We start from the raw sequence: 17,081 nt of genomic DNA on the forward strand, positions 1-17,081 counted from the left end.
AATAAGTTATCCGCTATTTAAAGTTTATAAATAAGAATTATATTAACCGAACGTCCTCCACTTTTCCGTGAAAACGTGACGTCACCACAACAAATAAAATCAAATGACGCCGTCTTCATTCATAAACAGTGCACGGACAATCAAAGTGACGTCACTTTAAACAACCGTTGGTATATCGGGGTAATAACCAACAGTAGTTTTCCTTCTTTGTATATAGAAAACAAGCCACGTGCCGTGGTAGAATATACCTTTTACCAAATATCAACAAACCAGGTAACCGTGGACGCCCCATAGTTTCAGCGCATGGTCACCCGACTGACCCTATTTCAGAATTTGTTGAGTAATACCTTTGACCTCTAGTTGAAAAACTGCCCTCTAATGTTCAGGACTCTACGGACTACCTAACAATAGTGTCATCAAACAACATTAAACAATCGAGTGTTCAGTATATTAATTATTAAGTGTGCTTTTAATCATTTGCTTGTCGTCGTAATGGACAAAAGCATTCACTTCAATTTTATGGAATTTTACACATAGTATTTTGTAAACGATTGACTTCTCTTTTTGTGTATTATAGAGTGCAATATTTGATGGCAAGTCGTTGCGTTTCATTAATGCGTTAATCTGACTTGCTATATTAGACAAATAAAATACGATTGAAAGACGTCCATTGTAATTATTTACGATATATACGTAAATAAAACATGTTTGTAGGATTTGATGTTGATCGGAACACCTGTGTTAGCTTTTGATTCAGGAATGAAGATGATTTATTTTCATCAATAGCACTTCATGGCATAGACGAAATGAATGTGTAAACTGTTACAAATGCTTGACATATGCCGTTGATAAAAAATATAAACCTCGTGCCATTAATCCACAGACGGCTTACCTCCTACATCACTCATTGATTTAACCTACACCTTAAATGATATGTTTGAAGTGTATTGCCATGTTTTCTGTTTCCTTAAACAAGAAGACCTGACATACAGAATGAAAAGCTTGGAGTAAATTGCAATGTTTTCTTTTTCACTCAAACCAGACGACCTGACAGACATGATTCTTATCTGAATACAACTGAATATTGACACGATTCAGAGACAATAATATAATTTGCACCGCTTTTCTCTAGTTTCCTGAGGTACGAATGACTGTTTTAAAAATAAGAATAATTTGGTTAATTTTAAACAATATCTCGCAGTACTTTCACGATAACAATTCCTCAAATCGTTTGTGTGTTTGCACATATCAGGTGTTGTCAAAGAACTAGATTACTGATATTGTTAAATTATCGTCAAAATACAGACTTAAGTTGTAGGAATGCATAAGCATAGGTAATACTTAACAACCATATTAAAATTGCATACTTATATGATACCTTATTATATCGTATAACAGTTGCATTCCATAGCGTGTTTTTCTAAGTTTATATATACGCTTTTCGACTTGTGATTGATTTAAAGGTAAACCTTTTCCCACTAAGAAGCAAAGTAAAAATGGCTATGTGGAAACAGCATAAAACCAGAACAGCCTGCGAGTAACTTCAGGTTTTATTCTGATTGTTGCTCATCAGTATCTAAGAGTTGGAAATGAATATAAATATAAAGAGGAGAAACTCCAGCTACTGGAGCAGTATTGCATTTTCATTATATACATTAGTTGGGTCTTTATTTAAAGCAAGGTATCAATTGCCAAAACAGTATGAAACAGCACAACACGAAACAACATTCATTATTTGTACACATATAGAAGAATAAAGCTAGGGTCACCGCTTTGGAACGGTCAATGCAAAGAATTGGGGGTTTAAACAGGTTTTAGAACGCTCAACCTCACACATGGCCTAGCAAGCTTTTAAACGTGAATTTAGTAAGAAAGGTCTTTAACTAGATTTAACGTTCTAGAGAACTAAGAATGCGTCAAAATACGTTTTTAAATGGTGGAGGGTTCAAGGCGTAATTCCGCTGTGTCTCTTGTATAAATATGTTTGCTTTGCAATCTTTGCATTTGCCCAGTGTATGAACTGTTTAGTCCCATGTGTATCTCAAAACAAAATGCCGTTTGCACAGCACTCAAACAGGAAGATAAAATACTAATGACTCTCTGTTCTCAGTTTGACAAACATCGGTAATGAAAATGTATTGAAATATCTACATACAAATTAAATTGTTTATGCTTTGAACACTATGCTGAAGAAGATATGCAGTTTCTCACTTTTGTTGTGTGATGTTTTTTTACTCTACCATTCATTCAATAAATATATTTTGAATATACGTTATGTTATGGATGATGCAATACAATAAAGGAATTAGGCAAACGATATATGTGGGAGTAAGGGCGTTTTTACAAACACACAAGTTGTTTTTTGTTCCGTCGTTACTTTACATTTAGATGCGAAACGATGTTTTAATGATATTGGGACAATAACAACAAATATCCATAGGATGGAAACTGTTTTTTCGAAACACCAACATTGGTATTAACACTACTCGAAACAGTATTTGTCAAACTGATATAATAAATTAAGTCTTTGCCGAATGTTTATATAGGCACTACAGGTGTTTAGCCATTTGTGGTCCAAGCAATCTAGCTGTTTAAACAATATATTGACTTAAGTTCTTAACATGCGTTAGGTTTGCTGATAAGTCAGCATACACACTCATCTATTTACAAAAACGATTTAATCTTAAAGACAGCTGTATCTGGTCAAATATATTAATATTGCGACCCGTTTTATCTACGTTTACGCCAGATATGATCTTGGCATAATCTTTAAAAAGAGCAATAATTAATTCAGGGCAAACAAACATTGACATTCTTGCAAAGAAATAAATATTGGTGGAAGCAAAATAGTAATAATGATAATAATATATAGCAAAACATGCATAACGTAATATGAAACTTAATTATTAAACTATGTCAAACATGTTGTGTTTAATGTAATTTATCTATCTCTTGTAAAGCATATTGCAAACAAAACTTCACATTATTAAAGTAATCAATATAACGAAGACTGTTCGCTGTTGTAAAAAACTGCATATGTGACCTTTTAAAATTGCGTTGTTTCGCACAAATGATTATCTCGGTTAACATAAAATGTAATAACTGGCATTAACACCCCATGTGATTACCGCTTAATTATATGCAAAATATTTGTACAAAATGAGCTCGATCAATTTCTAAGAAAGAAAGGTAACTACACAGTTTGCAAGTTTATAAGGGAATGAATTGACATACTTAAAACGTATATAGAGAGAATTAAGTATGAACTGGTATGATAAGAGCATTTAGGGTGAGGTTCAAAGCGAACATCAACAAACAATATTAAAAGATTATACACATTTTACATAAGTCTACAATTTAAGAACATTGCGTTTATCGTAAAAGTGGCATCGCAATCTCGTCGTAATCCTCTTGAATTTCAGATGGAAATTTCGAGCTTGAAGTGGTATTCTGTTTTGTACATTTTCTCAGTATGATAAACATTTGAGACACGTTGCATTACCATTCTTTAAAAGGCATATGTGAAATATAACGGGCATAACAATTTAAGGTAAACAATACACATTCAAGAATGGCCATAATCTTGAGTTATCGTTTTCTGAAATTCATTAAAATTGTAAACAGTGTTAAACATGGTACATACACACAAACCTAATACGATCACGGATGTTTAAAAATTAAACTTTAAATACTTCCTTGACGATACGATTGAATTAAATTATTTTATGTCCGTGTTCTAATATAAATTACCTAAATGCATTAGCAATTTTTCCCGAAAATCCTGCAAAGGGTACACATGTAGGTTATATATAATGGACACTCAGATATTCTCAAACATATGACCACCAATGTGCCCTTGACCACGGCGTCAATGACTCTGCGCATCGTCTCTATGAAACTAAGACTAGCGGGGGTAATCACGTGATAGTCAAGATGGCGACGTCCATGCCGAGAAAAAGATATATGTTATTAGTATTCGTATTGAAACGTTTTGCTTGTCATTTATATAATAAACAATTCAATAATGTACACAATTTTTATTATTCCTTATTTATGAAGCATTGGGCTGATGTTGTAATACTTTCTTAAAATAAAAATTTGGCATTCAGCAGGCGTTGTTAATATTTAACTACATATTTTATTTCTCATGTCTGCTTGTATAATAAACATCCTGTATAATCACGAAGTATACTTGACATTCTTATCACTTTCTATTCTAAATGAGTTCATTCTTTATGTTACATTTTAATGTTGACAAGTGCAAGATAAGAGTAATATAATTTGCCTGAATTTCATATTAATTCACCATGTTTTTAAGATATCCCTGTATCAAAAATGACATATACTGACCTCTGCCTTGATAAGACGACATCGACACTGGGTAATAAACAAGTTTGTCGATGGAAGACCACACATAATATATGCTGACGCTGAAAGAGCTGACATATATTATCAGACGTTTCTCTCCATGTGTTTAAACTCACTTATGCCTAGTGGACTCTCCCATCCTTCTAAATTGGATCAATTTATTTCAAAAAGTAGGGATGTCTAGTATATTTATTTCTATTTTTAGAATATTTGTTACAGAAATTCCTTCAAGCAAACAGCGCAGACCCTGATGAGACGCCGCAATCTTGCGGCGTCCCATCTGGGTCTACTCTGTTTGCCAATACTTGTTTTCTAGGCGCTAGGCATAAATGGGTTAATGTATTTATCTACTTAATATAAAAAATGATTTTTTTCTAAACATACAAAAAAACGATAAAGTGAAAACACATTTGTTGTATTATTAAAACTTTCTGAAAAGATTTTGATCTTGGTTTTGTTACAAATTCTGTACGTCATTGGCCATCTGTGAATATATTGTGTTGTAATTTGTGTGTACTCAAAGGCTTAATGCCTAATGTATGTTGAAATAAACTCTTATAATTATATGTTTACTTGACCATTTATAATATCTTTAAACAACATCGAAGGCACACTCATATAATTCAACCCAATTAAAACGTAATTGAGTACTCAAATGTTTAAACAATTCTATTTTTCATCTGTTCATACCAGGGAACATTTTTTATTAATATGCATATTCAACTATCGATTCTTCTCTATTCTTCTCTATAGAAAAAACTTTGACCGTACATGTATCCTTAAATGCTTTTAACCCATTCATAGTAAACTCTCCCATCCTTCTAAATTGGATCAATTTATTTCCAAAATTAGGGATGTCAAGTATGTTTATTTCTATATTTAGAATATTTCATAAAGAAATTCCTTTCAGCAAACAGCGAAGACCCAGATGAGACGCCGCATCATGCGGCGTCTCATCTGGGTCTACGCTGTTTGCAATGTCCTTTTTTCAGGACGCTAGGCATGAATGGGTTAAGCTGTATTTTTATTTTTACTACCACACTGTAATACTCATCTTGTTGATGACGCAATATATTTACGTTTACTTATGTTTAATATAAACTGAAATCGAATTGTTATTGAAAGGAAGAATAGTTGTCATTTTCATTGCTTTATATTGAATTATAATTGATTTCTAGGTAATATTAGTTTACATGCATATAAAATCGAGTATTTGACACGTATGGATCTACGGCTTCTTCCTACAATACGATAATCTGGAAATTACTTGCTTGTATTTACGTTATTTCAAAGTTCTCTATATACTATATACAATACTATATAATCGAATATTTCGTTATCGCTGTTCAATTTGAATTGACAAGTGAATAGAAAAAAGTTTATTACACGCGTGTGTTGTGTATAAATTAGATATTGAACTAAACGTTTCATAATCCGTGTATTATTAACATTAGTATAAAACCTACATCTCACAATCTTACGAACATAATATGTTTTGTCTCATTATACGTCGCCCATACGTCATCCATTTATAATTAGCGTTAATATACCAATAGTTCTTTGCCATCTATCTTTATTCTGCTTATACTCCTTCACTAATTTCCGTTTAAAGCATTTAGAACGTTGACATTTTACAATGATTTAAAAATGTGCGAACTAATTGGGAACGATTGATCAAATGCCTGTAGTAAAGGAGGGCATAGGTTACAGCAATTGCTCTTTAACGGTATTTGAACTTTGCCATGCAAACTTGTCCGTCAAACACGCCATACATTTAGTGTTAAGGATGCATTGGCATTGTAGAATTATCGGTGTAACTTAGGTTTGAAAATCTCAAAAATACAGATTAGAAGTATAGTGTTGAGTAATAGGACAGCACAAATATAATCTTGTCATATTGTGCTTGATAGTCTGTAAATGAACGTCTAATAATTTGTCTAATCTAAAATATGTATTTCATCTCTTAAATGATCGTTTTCATATTGACATATGCTCTAGAAAGCAGAATTTTAAGTCCTATTTCGTTTTGATTTCAACCAAATTCGCAATAAACGACCGTACTGCCTTTTTATTTAGACAGACCAACGATTCAATTAGCATTGCTGCCAGTACTGGATATGAATCAGGATGCTCGAATGGTCATTGTCGGCTCGGGTACTACTTACAATTACCTCGGGTACCCTTAAGTATACTTACATGTACCCTGGGTACGGTATATATACTAATAAGTAACCGGGAATTTAAACGCTAAATCGGTCGTTGTCGGCGTTAAAAAAATAAATAATTACGTTCATATTTATGTCGATTTTCTGTTTAATGGCCTCTATATTACCGGAACTCATACTAAAAAACATGTTGATTCATTTTTTTTTAAAGAGAAGTGTGTTTAAGATAAACAATATCGTTGTAAGGTAATCGGTAGCGCGTTTAACGACATCGAATTCTGGGCGGAAATACGACTCGGGTACAGTCTAATATCGACTGGGCACGTTTGAGTATATTTACCGTACCCGGGGTACATGTAAGTATACTTAAAGGTACCCGGGGTACATGTGAGTAGTACCCGAGTCGACAATAACCAATCGAGCTCTACTGTTTAAACCTTTACCACTTAGATATGAATTTAGACGCATTTTAGTACCTTAGAAAGTTATCTTTAATTGAAGACCTTTCTTTCTAGATTTAAGTTTTAAAGGCTTCATTTTCAACCCTTAGATACTGATGAGCATCACACAGCATACAACCTCAAACAGACTGCGAGTTAGTCGCATGCTTTTCTGGTTTTATGCTGTTTGCACATTGCCAATTTCACTTTTCTTCTGAGTGGGAAATGGTTAAAACAGTCTAAGCTATCTTTTGTTTGTGCTATTGATGTGCTTGCTTTATATTTTGATTGTCGGTGCCAGACAAGGTTGCTGTGACATCATAAGATAAGACATACCATGTAGAGAAGTTGAAACAAACTAAAAAACATCTTCTTCATTTTGTTGTACTCGTATATACGGGTGTTTCTAATCTGCCTTTGTACGGTTGTTATAATATTCATTCAGGTTCCCGTGAACACTAAGACGGTCAAGTTTTAATCTTCATACAAAAAAGTCCAAGTTTTCTAAAAAGCCAATGCCTTGTCAATCAATCTTTGTTTGAGATTCAAATACACAACTGTATGTTGTTTTATTAATACTTTTTTTGTTGCATATGATTGTAAATATGCTATTCCTTAATTTAATGGATAAACCAACACACATCTGAGTTTAAACTTTAAATGAAATGTTAAACAACAACAAAATACTGCATACAATGCCCTTATTTTTTGTTGTAGTTGGTTTTTCGCTACACGTCTATGGTATACTTGATTTAAAGATGGCATTGACAAAGTAGCTTTGTTGTTCGCCTAGCGATCTGGAGGTCACGGGTTCCGATCTCCACTACGGGAGCGTTCTTCAGATCTCCGATATAGACACTCAGTATTGGTTCTTTTCCCAGGAAACGGACTCGAGAGCGTTCAAAAAAGCCAAAGGCTTTCTATGGAATCAGGCTTAAAAAATAGGTTTAAATTAATTGGTATATGATTGTTTGTATCCCCATTAAACTGGATCACGTGAGAGATTGGGCATGTTGAGAGTTCAAGCTTTAAACCCGAGTAATTTAATATTTCCAGCATTCCCTCATTTTAATGGGTGACTTTAGATGATCATTGTAATTGATTCTCCAGTGTTCGTTTTTCAAAGGGTTTCATCCATCGATTAATTCGACAAATATTTCCAACTGAATGCAGAAACACTAGCAAATAAATCTAGCAGTCGGTTTTATATTCTTTTTTAAACTAGACAAGTCAGTTAAAAACTATTGCATTAGTATGAAGTGCTGCTTTATGATGACCCTTCAACGTTGCATTCGGTGGATTTGTTCATAATGCCCATGTGTACATAAATGCCATTCAAGTGTTGAACATACTAATGGACAAAATTGCGCTGTTGGCATCTTATTGACGTCCATCAATTTAGGACATAGTTTCATAGGACCCGCTTTTTGAATCAATTTGCAATGGAATGGAAAACCCTACATACTTAAGTATGAATTGTGCACATTCATATTTTTCATATGTATGAATAATTAATATTGCCCAAACAAACTACCAGTGAAAACAGTTTCAAATATCAAACGTATAAATGTGTTAAATTGCTACCTACAGTTCTAAATAATTATAGAAACTGCTCAAATTAACTCAATTTAATGCATCGGTGCGGCATATTGACGTCATCGGTGTGGCATATTTACGTCATCGGTGTGGCATATTATCGTCAATATAATCGGTTGGAGTCATCAGCATTGTCATGAAATGTTTCTACTAATTTGAAAGTTTACAACATTCGCGACGTCAAAGAAAATTTTAACCCAATTTACCTTAGTCAATCTATGTTTACGGACATTATTAAAAATGTTCGTGACCGTTAATTAAGATAAGAATAATATTTTTAAAGGTGTCCAAACATTTACAAACTAGCCTAAACTAGCTTTTTGTCCACAAGAGACTTTCTTGAAACATAAAAATATCATAAAAGCGGAAAGTTGCTTCCCTGATCAGCCTGTGTGGACTGCACAGGCTAATCTGGGACGACACTTTACGCACATGCATTAAACTCCATTTTTACCGAGCACAGTCCATATGTGTTTTTTGAATACTTATGTACGGTTCGCTGACAAAACCTGAAAGTTGTATACTCGGTGGCTTAATTGTTTTTATGGTACTCGAATATGTGGATGTCATAATCTACAAACCATTCAATATGGAAATCAAAACAACATAGTAACGAAGAACATCATATTGTTCAGAAACATTCAACGCGTAAAGATGAAAAAAAAAGAAACTTGCATCGATTAAAATACGGATGAAAAATATAGGATCTGGCACGAGTTGTCATATCATTCCATATTTTATTAAACGAGTTCAGAAATTTTGTTAGTAAGCGAGCCTTTGGCGACCTTACTTACGAATTTCCTGGTTTAATAAAATTTGGTATGAAATGACAATGAGTGTTAGATGTTTTTTACCACATACTTTTAAATGAGCAAATTAAATAACTAAAATTTACGCAAACATAATAGTCATATCCATTGTGTACACACCGGTCTTACTGACACGTAGTGACGTCACCATCTATGTATAGAATGAGTCAGATCAAATTTAATTTTGACCTAAAACAAATTGCAACACAAAGTTTTTTCACGTATTTCAACTGCTTAAAGGGATCTTTTCACGCTTTGGTTAATTGACAAAATTGAAAAAAGTTGTTTCAGATTCGTAAGTTTTCGTTTTAGTTATGATATTTGTGAGAAAACAGTAATACTGAACATTAACCATGCTCTAATATAGCCATTATATGCATCTTTTGACGATTTTAAAACCTAAAAATTATAAAGCGTTGCAACGCGAAACGATTGAATAATTTGGAGAGTTCTGTTTTTGTCGTTAAATTTTGTGAAACTACGAAGATTGCTTATATAAGGTATAAAATACGCCAAGAATGTGTACTCGGCGGAATAGCTCAGTAGGCTAAAGCGTTTTTACTTCAGGACTCTGGCAGGACTCCAGGGGTCACTGGTTCAAAACCTGCTCCGGCCAATGTTCTTTTCCTTTTTTAATTTTTTTCTTGATTTTTTACTGGAGCTTTTATGATCCAATGTTTACATTTATCAATATAAAGCATTTAATGAATAATTAAAAAAATTGCCAAAATCTGTGAAAAGGCCCCTTTAATATATAACATTATACAGACAAAACCCCGAAAAAATCGAACAACGGGTTTCGGAAAAAAATCGATGGAAATGTGGCATTTTTCTCGCTGTTTTAAGATGGTTTCCCGTGCACACCATACACGACGTCGTATTTTTAACACGCCATAACCGGTGTCGATATAAACAACAGTTTAGCGCAAGGCAGATTTTAAATTCTCATTCAGAACAGAATCAGCATATTTCTTGAACAGGTAATGCATCTGTGAGTTGTTATCAACTGTTTTAAATTGTATTTACGTTTTCCTTCCATATTTTGTATCTAAATGCAGCTTAAATATAAACAATACTTGAGAGTGTTATGCATTTTCGCGTGTTTTCTTCAAAACAGCGTTCATCGATTGATACTGTAAATAATCTTCAATGAAACAACATCTGTTACACCAAGCATCTATATCAAGCATGTCCTTAGGTCATATGAAAATAAAGTGTGAAAAAAGATTGTTGGAATTTTCAAGGTTACCCGAGAATGCATAAAAAAATAAACTACTGAAGCGCATATTGGTCAAAAGTTTACGAAAATCTTAATGTTTTTGTTAAAAAGTGGATGTCGATATTACATGTGTTTAGCGTAGGAATGTTGTATTTGAAAAGATTTCAATTGTTTATTCAGTTAGTTATCGAACAAATGTTCATTTTATTGCAGGTTCTGCGTTTAAATCTAGTTGTTTGGGCAACAGCAGTGTGACTCTCAGTATATGTCAATAGTCGTTAGAAGATCTAAACATGTACATATAAATTAAAAGGTAAATACTTATTAGGTTATTTATGTAAAATAACAGTTTCGTTTTGTCCTGATATGCTAAAGGACCAAGGCCATTTCAAGAATACTAGCTTTATAATCTTTCACTAATTATTGGGGTCTGTATAAATTTGACATACATGGCCGAAATTTTGCATTGTAATGTCCTGTTATTTGAACAAAACCGATATAATATACAAAATGTATACCACATGTTTTCGTTTTGTTTTAGCTTACCAATGAAAAGAGAAGTAAGATATGTCCAAGAATAGAAACGCAGATATTAGGTATTCTTTACGTTTATGAAAATAATAGATAAACATTAAAAAACAAAATCCCAACTGTGGGCCATTCTTAGATATTTTTCAGTAATGTTCGATAAAACAACTGTTACAAATAAAGTTCAGTTTAGATAGTGACGAATATAACTGTCAATGTGAATGAAGCATGGACATGTTTAGAAAACAAATGGCCTTCTACAAGCTAGCTGGAAAAACAATTATTTTTTAAAAAGAAACAACATGTGATAATATGGAACATTAAGTGAAAATACTATCAATTCATTTCAGATATAATAGTGGATATTGATAGTATTTTCACTTAATGTTGCATATTATCACATGTTGTTTCTTTTTAAAAAGCAACGCATGGCATTTTTATTCTCTCTTAACCGTCTAATTTAGATGATGGGCTAGATGTTAGACCTAATCAGCACGTTCACGAAGATTGTAGGAAAGAGTATTGTTATGATTACAACAGGAAGAGGAAAAAAGAAGATGCCAACGACGACATTGTAAGAAGCCCTAAAACAAGAAAGATAGCTGGAAGTAGATTCATGTACGAACACAATTGCGTATTATGTGGAACAAAAATAGAAAATCAGAATGAAAATAAACTTGATGAAGAATGTGATATTGTACAGAGTAGAAACATTTGACTTTCAAGCATCAATTAAGGCTCTGTGAAGAAAAGAAATGATGATTGGGCAAGTGATATTCTTGGTAGAATCGAAGTCGTTAACAATTATTCCAGCTGCAGAAGCACGCTATCACAAAAGCTGTAACAGTAACTTTAGAACACTTAAGAACATTCCTGAAAAATACCGACAGAATAGTGAAGTCAGTAAGAAGGTTAGTGGCAGGCCATCTAATAATGCAAGTTCTGAGGCATTTTGAGATACCATGAAATACTTTAAAAGCCATGAAAATGAACAATTAAGTGTTGTCGAACTGGTGAATATTATGAGTGAAAAATGTGGAAATGACTCGTACAGCCCTGTTTATATGAAGAAAAAAATATTGGTGCACTTTGGAGACAATATCATTATTGCTGAAATCAATGGCAAACACGATGTTGTTACATTCAAAAGTGAAGCGCATGCCATCTTTTATTCGTTTTTATAAAGGAAACAAAAGTGACGAATGTAAGACTGAAAAGGCAGCAATCATATCTACAGCTGCTAGATTCATCCTTATCGATTTAAAAGCCATGGACAAAGGCAAAAATACTTATCCCCAAGCACACGAAATCACATCCTTATTTCAAATGTAGATTATGTACCTGAGAGTCTGCAGTTATTTCTTCAAAAGGTTATTGAGAATAAAAGAAAATAGCATCGATTGGACAATCCATAGTGCAAACAGCAACACCGATGAGTTTAATCTGTCCGCTACAGCTAGGGTAAGGGGGATGTTACATCATATGTCTGGATCAAAGATATTGTTGACTGTTTAAGCAACCTAGGTAAATTGAAATTCTAAGTATTTCTATTTTCATATTGGCTGAAAGTAGCAGATTAATTTGTGAATAATTTCAGTTCGACTTAATTTAAGCTAATGTTTTACTAAAAGTATGTAACACAATATAGACATTTTAGCTGTATTTAATAACCGATTTTACAATTGATTAAACAAATCAAGATTTGTAATATTCATGATTTAGTTATAATATAAAATGGTGAACAAATAACTGCACTTACCTATTTGTATCATGATCGAGTACAAGTAATTTAATATTACATAAATCATTTTTGAGTTGCTGATATAAATATATTGTATTTCGTTTAAACCATCTATTAGTCGTGACACATGAACAATACACTTATATGATCTCTTTTTCTTTCAGGTTTCAGTGTGTCTTATCAGGAAGTATGTGCATATGGAAGAAGTGCAGCAGTGACGCATGGTGTTAAGATAGAAGCTATGAGTAATGAATTTGTTCAGTTTGTAGCTGACAATGTTGATCATAACATTTGTACAATTGATGGTCTGCATGCATTTCACGGAATGGGTATCATAGCTACAGTAACACCAAACCTACAGAGTGCACAAGTGAAACCACGCATTAATGTATCACACGATGAAGTCATTCACACAGCAAAAATTAATATTAAATTTTACAAACAATCAAACTATTTCATTGAAGAATTTAAATTTAAACATCTGAGTGAAATCTCTGTTGATTAGGAATTAGATAACTTGATTTTATCTTGAAAGTGGCAAGACCATTTGAAAATAGAGGATCTTCTGTCAACTATGTATGCGGAAAATACAGTTGGCCATATGTTGGATGGAAAAACTGTGAATCGCGCAGTTAGGGGTCACTTCTTGGTAGATGATGCGCTGAATACACTTCTGTTAGAAAAGCTTATCAGTACTGAAGACACTTCTGTGGATACGTATGAAATTGAACCTTTTAGTGAATCGGAATTGGCAAAGGCCAATGAAATAATAAATGAACTATAAGTTGAAAAGTGTGTACCAGACTCATTAACGGACAGCAAAGTGATAACTATGATTGCAAGATTTGATAATCTGAAGACATATTTGTCTACATTTAGAACAGCTAGGCTCTGTATATACACTTACATGGATATGATTGACAATTTGAAATCATTTATTACAGCGGAACGTACAGAAAATTGGAGTCTTCATCTAAAATCACTGCAAGAGATGCTTCCATATTTCGCAGCGGCAGGTCATAATAACTACTTGAAATCTGCATATGTTTATATCCAGGAAATGCTAGACCTTCCGAATAGGAAACCAGATGTATATCAAGCATTCTGCTCAGGTTGCACGATGTACGCAGGACTGAATCGGTATTGTGGAGGTTTATCCACAGATTTGATTATTGAGCATGTCTTAATGAGAAGTTTGAAATCAGCCGGGGGTTTGACCAGGGGGAGGGGTATGACAGAGTCACAAAGAGACCAGTGGTTATTGTCTGCTCCTGCCTTGGCCGAAGTAAATCATGCTATGCAAGAGTTCACAGGTGTAGCAACGGAGTCGGAATCTAGTTACCAGCATAAAGAAACTTCAAAAGGTAAAATTGAAAGGGACTCTAAAGACCGCCAATGTTTTCTGGATTTCCTGAGGCAACGGAACCCATTTACAGAGGGAAAAATCTTGAGAAATATCGAAACGGGTGTGACTGGAAATGATTTAGTAACTGTCGACATAGCAAAAGATATTGGTTCGAAAGTCATAAAAATGGAAGGCCAAAGTGTAACAAGTGTTAGTTTTAAGCGCAAAGATGAAGCACTAGTCTAATTTCAGCGAATTGGACTATTACTAAAGCTGGGGACATTGATTGTATTGATGTAGATCCCCAAGTACTATTTCAAAGACTCATTATTGTATCTGATGCAGCGTTAGAAAACCCTGAGGAAATGTTTAAATATGAACTTAGTGGTAGACCTTTATCTCTTTTTGACAGTGGAGGGCTTCTTCTCGAGGCCGAGAAGCCAAATCTAGCCCATGCAATATGGGAATTAGGGAGCTGCGGTGCTAAAGGGGACCTGGGTACTAATATCAAGTACGTCCTAGATGGTGGATCATTGATTCAAAGGATTCCGTGGAAATATAGGGCTATTTTTGACGATATATGTGAAACTTATGCAGATTTTGTTGACCATCATTACGGAAAAGGCCATGTTGTGTTTGATGGCTACTCAAACGGTCCTTCGACAAAAGATGAAACACACTTACGTAGGTCGAAAGGAATTGAAGGTGTTGAGATTAAATTTAATGGCAAAACACCATTTACAACTAAGAAAGACTCGGTTTTGATCAACACAAAAAATAAACAACGGTTTATAGATTTACTATCAAAACATTTGGAAGCACGTGATATAACAGTCAAAAAAGCGACAAGTGACGCTGATGTTCTCATTTCTAAAACCGCTTCTGAAGTATCCCTTGATGCCATAACTGTTGGTAAAGGAGAAGACACAGACTAGTTAGTTCTTTTGATTCACCAGCCGAGATCAGAAAACAAAAAATATATATCACATCTGACAAGAATTTAAATCACAAAATATATGGGATATTAACGAAACTAGATCAGTTTTGACAAATGAAACAGGTGATCAGTTATTGTTTTTTACATGCATTAACTGGTTGTGACACAACTTCGAGGGTATTTGGTATAGGCAAAAGCACAGTTCTGAAAAAGCTTGCATCATACGATCGTTTTCAAGATCATAGTGCTGTATTCATGAAGGAAGACGCGACACACGAGGAAATTGCAAAGGCTGGTGAGAATGCTTTGATTAGCATCTATAAAGGCAAACATACAGACACGTTGGATATTCTTAGATAACAAAAATTTATTACAAAATCGGCAAAAAGTAAAAACATTGTTCAAGTTAAAACTTTACCCACAACGTCTGCTGCTGCTAAGTACCATTCTTATAGAGTATACCATCAAATCCAAACATGGATTGGTAATGACATTGATCCTCTTCATGGGGATGGACTCAGACTTGTACCTCTAAAAACAGATGTGTTAGCTGCACCAGAGAGACTTTTAAATATTATAAAGTGCAACTGTAAAAACTGTGATACTAAACGGTGCTCTTGTAGAAAACACGGACTGGTTTGTTCACCAGCATGTGGTGGTTGTCGTGGCACAGGATGCTCAAATAGTTCTCACCTTCACGATGCAAGTGACTACACTGAAACAACAAACTAAACTATCCATATGGGTTGCGTTACGACTGTGGTATTAAGCAGTAAAATGCTGCAACATTATTTTGTTTTCAGTGGTTGGTTTTGAAATTTGTAAATTTGGTAATGTAAATTACATTTAAACATTTTCCTTACAACTCGTGTTTTGGATTCTATTAGCGTTTACACTTCTTGTTTATTTGAATTTTATGATAAGTTAATGAATTCGTAAATTGTGTAACAAACAAAATTGGTAACGTAAATGTTATTCAAACATTTTCCTTACAACTCATGTTCAAATTTCTATTAGCGTTTACACTAGTACGTGTTTATTTGAATTTTATGACAAGTTAATGAAATCCGTATCTGTATTTAATCATGTGTGTTGTTGTGGCTGACCTGAAGAGTTGCGTCTGACCCATCGGAAGCGCGTTGCGCATGCGTATTGAGGGGACGCCGTGAACCTGTCCGACTGTTAACGAACGAACACTCAGTGAAATTAGCTTGTGATTATTGTTATTAAATCGTTATATCTTTTAGCACGTGTTAAGTTTTACCTGGAAAATAGTAAAGATACATTATTGGCGACGAGGCAAATACTTAAAGAACAGCGGGATTCCGGGTAATTAAGAACTTTTGCATTTGCCAGTTTGGCAACCACGTGCTATTGAAACATCGTATTTCACAACTGAGATCGTCTAGAGTACGTTCGTCGGTGCAGATCGACCAGCACAGATTATTTTTAAACAAATTTGAGCCAGTTTGGCAGTATTAATTTGTTTAAGAAGTGTTTCTCTTGAAAAGAAAATTGTTGCTGTGACGTCACGAGTTTATGAGCACACAGGTGAACATGTACTAGCCGTTTTCGCAGTTTGCGGAGGCGCACAGGGGTACGTCGCAGTTTGCGCACAGGGACTTCTCGCATTTGCAATTTTCGGGGGCACACAGGGTGTTTTTTTTTGCAGTTTGCAAACAGATACTATGCTGCAGTTGTAAAGACGGAGGGAGTTGAACTTGGCTGTTCGTATACTTATGACCAGTTTGGTTGGTATGGTGGGCTATTGTTGCAACTAATTAAGTGAACATTGGTTAACAATATTATTCAACATAATTTGGTTTAAATACATCGTTTGGACTATTTAGGTATTAAACTTCTGCAGTGATCCGAACTGTAAGATGCAATAAATACACAGAAGTTTTATGCAAGGCCCGGAATTGCCTTGATG

Source organism: Dreissena polymorpha, chromosome 3 (genome assembly GCF_020536995.1).
Source record: "Dreissena polymorpha isolate Duluth1 chromosome 3, UMN_Dpol_1.0, whole genome shotgun sequence".
Classification (NCBI taxonomy): domain Eukaryota; kingdom Metazoa; phylum Mollusca; class Bivalvia; order Myida; family Dreissenidae; genus Dreissena; species Dreissena polymorpha.